The following is a 9969-nucleotide window of genomic DNA, read 5'->3' as shown; positions in this document are numbered from 1 at the left end:
TGAATTAGGAACAAAGATGAATATTATAAATTGAATCTTTAGACTATTACAGTTTGTCAAAATTACTGGCTTGTATTTAATCCAGAGAACAGAGTCAGAAGCTCTATACCAATTTTCAATACTTGGGTCACAGGCTCCCAATTTACCAAATATGGGTTCTCAAATAAAGTATGGAAGTACCATGTTGCAAGTGTCTCCAGAAAGTGCTGCCACAGACATCATAAGATCATTATTCCAGACAGAATTGTGCACACGTGCTCTGCAGTATTTCTACAGTTAACAGTCCAAGTCCACTGACAAATGAGTCAAAAAATTAACACTGATCATAAGTTTTCTTGCCTTCAATCCACATTGCACAAGTGAGTCTGTAAGGACTGGCCCACAGTACATGCAGCACATCTTTAATTGTAGGGGTGAGGAGCTTAACCCTGCACTCAGTGAGAACAAAACACAACAACTCATCCTGAACCAGGTATCAGCCTGCCACAGGGCACAGAAATACACATATTTACCCATAGCCTGCACTCCTATGTATAATTTTAATGATAGTTAATTCATTTTAGGGATGTGATAGGAAACCAGAGCATCTGATGAAGACCCACACAGACAAATACTGCACAAAAGGCACTCCAGCCAAGAACCAGACTGTAGAACTAATCACTATGAGGAAGCAACACTAACCTCTGCATTACTGTGCCACCCCATTCCTAAACTGTGATTAAAAAGTAATGCCTATAACACTATACAGTACTGTGTGCATATATATATATATATATATATATATATATATATATATATATATATATATATATATAGTAAAAAATTGCAAGAAATGTCAGCTGCAGTGTGAGAAAATAAGGACATAAGAGAAGCTACAGGTACAATAAAAAGAAAATAAGAAGGTTTAATTATAGGAGAATATGTTACAAAGGCTTTTTATGTAGTTAAAATAGATATCATAAGGAAATTCTAATTTTTGATATTTAATCTCAGCACAACTTTTGCCATGTTGTCAAGTCATACTACACTTAACAGTACTGAATTCATCAGGATGTTGACACAGTGTTAACATATTAAACAATTTAAACTCATAGTGATTGCCTTTAAATCTCATTTATTTATTTATTATCATGATATACATTCAATAAACCAGGCTCTTTATTTGCAAATACAAAACTGATTTAAATAAAAGATCTGGAAACATGACCATTTTTCTTCACTATCTAAGATATTTATTCACAGCAGAAAAGCAATGAAGTTGTAAAAATCTTCAACAACAGATGTTAAAATATGTATTAATGAACAGCAAAAACCCATGGCAGTGCTGAGCTGAAATGGACAGTTTTACCTGCTTATTTTTGATGTGTAGAAATTAGATGTACTGTTCCATAATTTTTTTATATTATTTCACTGACATATTCTGTTGAATATTTAGCACCTTAGAGCTGCCAGTGATACTGACAAAAACAATGTATTATTATATGCCTACACTTTACAGAATTTCAGTTATGCTAATGGAATTGAAGCAGGACTTTTTACAACTGTTTCCTAGGTAAATCGGTCTTTCAAAAAAATTCCACGTACAATAGCATAATCAGTTCAACACAATGATTTGTAAATATAATTTGTTTGAGGTTGGAATTTTGGAATATTTTTCCCTAATATAAATGGTAAATGTATTTCCAAGTGGTACATTTTTACAATACAGGGTAAGAATAAAGCAAACTATTCACCCTACTCATTTATAGGCAAGTTAGAGGACATTTTTACTAAAAGCAGAGACAATTTGTGATACAGAACAATCTCCTTACAAGGAATAATTTGGATTTTTCCAGAAAAGCAAAAACATATTTTATAAACTTACAGATAAGTAAAAGTCAATATTTCTATTCAGTCTTACAGAAAGAATGTAAATCAGTGTTAAATGGTAAAATCAACCATACTTCTGGTATTATAATGGTATTATAAAGATGCAATGGCACATATGTTACCTTTAAAAACAAATCATCTAATTTGTATTTCCTGTTGGATGATCCATACTTTTGTGCATTCCGCAGAGCTACTACAGTTGCACAAATAATAAAAACACGGACATCAGTCCTAAACAAATAACCTGATAAGCATAGTGGTAATTTAATTCAGTTATGAAGGCTAACTTGATAAAGTAGTATCACTTCCCCACGAAAATCTTATGTTTGACTCCACCAGGAGTCAATTCGTCAAGTTAAACCAGTTGCGATTCAGTCCATGGAACCAAATTAAAAGCAAGCATTTTTTGCAATGGAGAAAGGTTTCCTTCACTCCTCGTGTAGGAGGTGAGCCCCCTCTGAACATACATATATATCCACATGTACTACATATATAGATAGATATATATGTATACATTGCATACATATCTACTCCATAGTTGCATAAATTTAACAGGAAGGTAAGTTCCCAAAATGAAGAAACTACTACTAACACTCGTGCACACCACACAGGCAGTTCCTATAGAAAACAGCGATCGTCAGTTCACCACTGAGCAAACTCAGTGAGCAGAGTCCTCAGGGAGCTGGGCCTCAGGGAAGTGTAGTGAAGTAAAGTAGTACCTGACAAATATAAGTATCATCAAATATTTGCAGGACTTGTGAAATACTCTGCGATCATCAAAAGACAGTTTAGAATAACATATTCATAACATTAATAATAAGAAATCTGAAAGGCTTTTGGAGTTAGTACCTTCATTTTATTACACTGCTTTCATCTTAACCTCAAACGTGATACAATCTACAGTTTTTGAAAGTTTACAGTTAAGCTACATCTTCTGAAGTGCATCACATGTGGTGAAAGCTAGGTGTGTAACATTACAGCCATTTATTTATGACAAACAGTGATCCAGAAATTATTTTCTTGTACAACTTCCATATGGTTACAGGTACACTTTTCTCCAATTCTCCAGATAACACAACCCACATTTTTCCGATTCCCTTTGATCCCAATCCTACAACAAAAACAATTCTTTCACCAAATACTCACATGACATAATGTATAGGGAGGCAGTCCCAAGCACCAGTGTTGAAAGGTAGACTGCTTTGAATTTTGATTCATTGCTGTACAATAAATATTTAGAAATGGTCCAAGTCATTGTGGATATGTAGTAAACCTGAAGTTAAATGCATAAAATGTGTAAAAAGAATGTCCGTTATAGTGATAAGTTGACCACAGACACTGATTCTGCAGATTAGGACTGAGGCTCTAAAATGTAGATCAGTGAGAAGGTCTGCATATCCAACACCGAGTTAATAATAATGTAATTAATGCAATTAGTGAACCTGTCAAATATTGTCACTAGTACTTAACATATGTTCCTTGAAATGTTTGAGGACATCAACTATTGAGTATGTAGGACAAAGGGTACCCTGATCACTGTTCCAGTATTCTAAACTGATGGTTTTCATCACTGACATACAGCCAGGGTCTTCTTTTGGCTGCTCCAGTTAGGCGTCGCCACAGCAGATCAACTGTTTCCACTTCCTCCTGTCCTCTGCATCTTGCTCTGTCACACCATCCACCTGCATATCCTCTCTCACCACATCCATAAACCTTATCTTAGGCCTTCCTCTTTTCCTGTTACCTGGCAGCTTCATCCTTAGCATCATTTTCCCAATATACTCTGCATCCCTCCTCAGCACATGTCCAAACCAACGTAATCTTGCCTCTCTGGCTTTGTCTCCAAACCTTCCAACCTGGGCTGACCCTCTAATATACTTATTCCTAATCCTGTCCATCCTCATCACACCGAGTGCAAATCTTAACATCTTCAACTCTGCCACGTCAAACTCTGACTCCTGCCTTTTTGTCAATGCCACTGTCTCCAACCCATATAACATAGCTGGTCTCACTACCCTCTTGTAGGCCTTCCCTTTCACTCTTACTGGTACTCGTCTGTCACAAATTACTCATGACACTCTTCTCCACCCACTCCATCCTGCCTGCACTCTCTTCTTCACCTCTCTTCCACACTCACCATTAATCTGAACTGTTGATCCCAAGTACTTAAACTCATCCACCTTCGCCACTTCCACTCCTTGCATCCTCACCATTCTTCTATCCTCCCTCTCATTCACACACATATATTCTGTCTTAGTCCTGCTGACCTTCATTCCTCTTCTCTCTAGAGCATATCTCCACCTCTCCAGGGTCTCCTCCACCTGTTTCCTACTCTCCCTACAGATCACAATGTCATCTGCAAACATCATAGTCCACGGGGACTCCTGTCTGATCTTGTCTGTCAACCTGTCCATCACCATTGCAAATAAGAAAGGGCTCAGAGCTGATCCTTGATGTAATCCCACATCCGTCACTCCCACCGCAGACCTCACCACTGTCACACTCCTCTTGTACATATCCTGTACCACTCTTACATACTTCTCTGACACTCCCGACTTCCTCATAGAATACCACAACTCCTCTCTAGGCATCCTGTCATATGCTTTCTCTAAATCCACAAAGACACAATGCAACTCCTTCTGACCTTCTCTGTACTTCTCCATCAACACTCTTAAAGCAAACATCGCATCTGTAGTGCTCTTTCCCGGCATGAAACCATACTGCTGATCACTAATCATCACCTCCCTTCTTAACCTAGCTTTCACTACTCTTTCCCATAACTTCATGCTGTGACTGATCAATGTAATCCCTCTGTAGTTACTACAGCTCTGCACATCACCCTTATTCTTAAAAATCGGTACCAAAACACTTTTTCTCCATTCCTCAGGCATCCTCTCACTTTCCAAGATTTCATTAAACAATCTAGTTAAAAACTCCACTGCCATTTCACCTAAACACCTCCATGCTTCCACAGGTATGTCATCTGGACCAACAGCCTTTCCGTTCTTCATCCTCTTCATAGCTATCCTTACTTCCTCCTTGCTAATCCACTGCACTTCATGATTCACTATCCCTACATCATCCAAACTTTTCTCCCTCTCATTCTCTTCATTCATCAACCCCTCAAAGTACTATTTCCATCTGCTCAACACACTCTCCTCGCTTGTGAGTACGTTTCCATCATTATCCTTTGTCACCCTTACCTGCTGCACATCTTTACTAGCTTGGTCCCTCTGTCTAGCCAATCGGTACAGGTCCTTTTCTCCCTCCTTAGTGTCCAACCTTTTATACAACTCTTCATACGCCTTATCCTTAGCCTTCGCCACCTCTCTCTTTGCCATGCACCTCATCTCCTTATACTCTTGTCTACTTTCTTCATCTCTTTGACAATCCCACTTCTTCTTCGCCAACCTCTTTCTCTGTATACTCTCCTGTACTTCTTCATTCCACCACTAGGTCTTCTTGTCCTCCTTCCTCTTTCCAGATGTCACACCAAGCACCCTTCTAGCCATCTGTCTTACTAGCTCTGCTGTAGTTACCCAGCTAATCAGTAACTCTTCACTGCCACCCAGTGCCTGTCTTAACTCTTCCCTGAACATCACCTCATAATTACCCTTTTTTAATTTCCACCATTTACAGCCACGGTACCAAATCCTAAACCTTCCCAGAAGCATATGTTGGATGCATGAACTCAGCTCGTTAACATAGTGGTACATAAGTGGACATATAAGGGTAAATCCTCAGACCATCTTATAGCCAGCAGCCTGAAGACATCAGAGGGGAAATCAGTCAGCTAGGAGGAGTACAGCAGGAGAAGATGGACTGCTTCAGTCGTACAGTCTGCCAGACAGGGCAGCAAAGAAATGGGAAAAAAGGGAAATGGTATGAAGGGGGGAAGGAGGGTGGGAAGGAATACTGCAGCAGTGACCAATGCAACATCTACTCTTATGGTAACATCTTACACAATTATACTATGTCCTGACTGAAATCACTGTTGCAGAATTCCAGACAGATGAGCTCTTAATAAAGTTTAAGGGTACAGAAGTGAGGATGGCTGAAAATGATGAGAACTGTCCAAGAGGGCAGAAAGGGCTGACCTGGTGAAGGCTGCTCTCAACCTGGAAAGGGCATCAATTCTGTAGTATTTAGTGAAAGTGTGCACAAAAGACCAAGTAGAGGCTTCCAGGATGATTCTGGATTCTGCCCCTTTGTACAATGCTCTAGATGAGGCAGGAGCTTACTATTGTAGCAGAGTGACCCTTAGGAACGAGGGCAAGGATCAGCCATGGTGAGTGTAGCAAATAGAAACTGACATAGAAATCCAGCTTGCAATTGCTTGCTGGGATTCTGGCTGGCATAGAGTCCATGAAACAGACAAATAGTTGGACTGGCTTACAAATAGAATTAGTCTTGTCCAGATAGAATCTTAGTTATCTGTTAACATCTTGGGAGTAAAGTCTTTCATAGCTGCTCTGTGGACTGGGAAAGAAAGTAGGCAGATTGATGGCCTGGTTGAAGGACATCTCATTTACCACTTTAGGAATGAAAGAGGGGGTGACACTCAGGGACACTGTCCTTATGAAAAGTTGGAAAAGGAGAACAGTCATGGGTGCCTGTAATTCTGAGACTGTCCTAGCAGAAGTGAGAGCTAGTGAATGTTTTTCCAGCTACTGAACTTGAGAGTAGAAGAAGCGTCTGACTCAAAGGGAAGCAAAGTGAGTATGTCCAGCACAAAGCTGAGATCCTAAGGGGGGCTTCTCTAAGGATTTAAATGCTGAACCTCTTTTAAAAATGATTTGACCTCAAACCTGGATATAACACATAGAATGAGGGAAAGTCAGGATGACATGCCTGAAAGGTGGGCTTTAGCAGAGGAATATGCCAGACTGCTTTTTATGAGCTCACACTTACAGGACAAAACAAGAGGAACCTCTGATTTTATAGGATCCTAATTCTTAGCTTGACAACATATTGATAATCTCTTCCATTTGGCTATGTAGGATTTTTGGGTGATGTGTTTCCTTGCTTCCTAAAGAATCTGGAGTGTACTCTCAAAAAAACTGGTGTTTGGAAGGGACCAGAATCATATCGTTCATAGATTTAGATTGAGGGATGATAGGCTTTGGGTGAAACAATGACACTTTGTGGGGTAGCTTGTGACAACTGTCCCTGGCTAAATACAAGAGAAGGAGGAACCACTGCTGCTTTGGCCAAAAGGAAGTCACCATTAGAACTTTTGTTTTTTTTCTTTTTGGATCTTTAGTAGAATTTTTGGTAGCAAAGGAAATTGAGTTAAGGCACAAAGAAACTTCCCTGTCCATTGTAAGGATAGTGTATCTGTCTTCAAATCAAAGGGACAAGAAGTCCTGGTGCAAAAGATGGGGGCTGTTTATTCCTCTCCAATACAAATAAGTCTATCTGAGGCATTTCACACCTGTGACTATATCCAGGAAGAAATGTTTGTTGAGCATCCATTCATGGGGTCTTTGATGGACCTGCTAAGAGAATTTGCCAGGACGTTGTCCTAGGACAGCATGGATACCACTTGAAGTGACATGCCTGTTGAGATGGCCAGGTCTCAATCAATCTGAACCAGCCTGCATATCTGCTATGACCTGTTTCCTCCTTGCTTGTTTATGTATCACATGACTGTTGTGTTTTCTGTGAATACACTACGAGGTCCTGGTTTCTAGAGGTGAGCAAAGATTTGTAGGTCCTGAATGAGAGCCCTCATCTTTTTCAGGTCGACATGTCTTCCTTGATTTTAGGCTGTTAATAACCCTAGGTCTTGCAGATTCCCACTCATGCCCCCCAAAGCCTCATCTGAGGCATCTGTGTAAAGCTCTTGACTTGGAATCTGTACTTTGAAAGACAGTCCTGGAATGAGGTTCACCTGTGGCACTCACCATAGGATCTCCTCTTGAGACAAAGCATAAGATCGTTCTTTGTGTCTAGGGGGTGAGTGCTGAGATCATACATTTTTTAGGTACCACTGAATTTTCTTTATATGCAAACTGGCAAAAGAAATCATATGTATGGTTTCTGCCATGTATCCAAGTGGTCTAAGAATCTCTCTGGCTGAACAACCTTGTAGAAATTTTAGGGACTGGAATTACGTTGTGGGTCTCTGTACCTTTTCCTTGGGTTGAAGGCCTGCATGTTTTTTATGTCTAATCTGCAACCCAAGAAAACTAGATCATGAGTGGGCTGAAGGGAAGATCTTTTGAAATTGACAGTGAACCACAGTTACAGAAGAGCAAGAATGAACATGAGATGTTGTAGTAAGACCCAAGGTGAAGGGACCTGGTTTAGTAGATCATCTAGGTAGGGGAATACTTGTATTCCCTGAGTCTGCAAAAGGCTAGGACTGGGGCTAGGCACTTTGTGAAAATTCTGGGCAGTGTAGAAAACCCAAAAGGCAAAGGAAATATTGTGGGAAGAAATATCCATGGAATTGTTATGGGTAGGCTTGTATAGGCCCTAGGGCCGATAGCCTAGTACCAACCTATGAACCTATGAATAAACTGAAAATATGATGAGCCAGTAGAGAGTCTCAGGAACTTCCTACAAGAAATATGTATGGAGATATGTAGGTGCAGATCTTTCAAATCTAAAGATATTATAAAGGCCTGTATATGGATAAAGGGGAGAAGGGGCTGAAGAGACACCATTTTGAAAGTGGGTACCTTGAGAAGGTGTTGAGCTGGGAAAGATCCAGTATGGATCTCCATTGTCCTTTTCTTTTTACAAGAAACAGTCTGCAGTAGAATCCCCATCCCATAAACTGAGGAGGAACTTGTTCTATGGTATACTGGGACTGTTGGTCCCAAAGGATGGGAGGGAGATGACTCAACTAGTTGTGGGTCAGAGGTGGAATAACTTTTAAAGGAGGTAGTTCCTTTCAGGACATACTGTAAACTTTTTTGATGATGGTGAGTACTCACTTGCCAATGGTAATATTTTCCCAATTTGTAATGAAAAGAGTGAGGCTTTTTGAAAGTGGAAGGATAGGACTGAACAAGATGGGGGAGGGGAACAGTCACAATCACTTATCTGTAAAGGGAGGCCACCCAGATCTGAGGTCCCTTTCAGGTTTTTGTGGAAATCTTTTTCTGGGTGCCTCCTGTTTTTCTGAGAAGGCCTATGTTCCCTTCTAAGAAAGGAAGTGGGCTTGGCAGGTATTTTTTCTAGTATCTGGGCACAGGATAAATAGGACTGGTCTGTAGTCCTTCATAGCTTTACCTTGCTCCTGCAAGATTTTGAATAAACTAGCCGTGTGTGTGTGGTCCAACCAAAAGGTCGCTGTCAAGGAGTGATCTAGGAGTTTACCCTTGAAATCATCTGGCAAGGCCTGGTTATGCAATCAGGCATATCTCCGAATAACTGAATCAGCAGCAGGTGCTCTGGAAGAGACTTCAGCATTTATCATATCTGCACTTAATACTATGTCTAGCCATTTGAGTGGCCTGATTTATCAAGGAGAAAATTTGATGCTTGGAGCATTGTTCAGACTGTTAAGGATAAATAAAGAGGTATGTGGTCATTGGCATCCTATGATTACTGTATTTTTCACCTTGCTAATTCGATATTATGTAGCAGCTCTTACCCAAATCAAATTCTGAAGATATTGCAATGCATAGGGCCATTATATAAGACATGTCACTTGACTGCAGCTAAAACAGCCTCTTAGTAGTTTAAGAAGACTTCTCATGAAGCATGATCTACAATCATTTATCGCATTGTACACTGACATGCATTATCATACATCATTATACTCCATGCCATGTACGGAATTTAGTAATGATTTCTCTATGCATTATTGCTTCTTTCACCATCCATTACAAACATCTGTCTATAACACAGTTCAGATTGATATGTCGAATAAGGTATCTGTTAGAATTAATTAGGGCTTGTAACTAACCATGCCAACTTATTGAATGATTATTCAGATACTAGCATATACCTTGATGAGATATAGCTCATTATCATCCACCATGAATTTGGCTTGAGAATGACCTAAAGATAAAGTGATAGTATTGCAATGGATTCCACTTTAAATATTTGTAAAGGTTTAAGATGGATCCAAATATTTATAATGGA

The sequence above is a fragment of the Protopterus annectens genome, chromosome 13.part0 (assembly GCF_019279795.1).
Source record: "Protopterus annectens isolate FY-2018-M chromosome 13.part0, PAN1.0, whole genome shotgun sequence".
Lineage (NCBI taxonomy): Eukaryota > Metazoa > Chordata > Ceratodontiformes > Protopteridae > Protopterus > Protopterus annectens.
The sequence above is the reverse complement of the archived record's forward strand: the minus strand, read 5'-3'. Positions refer to the sequence as shown.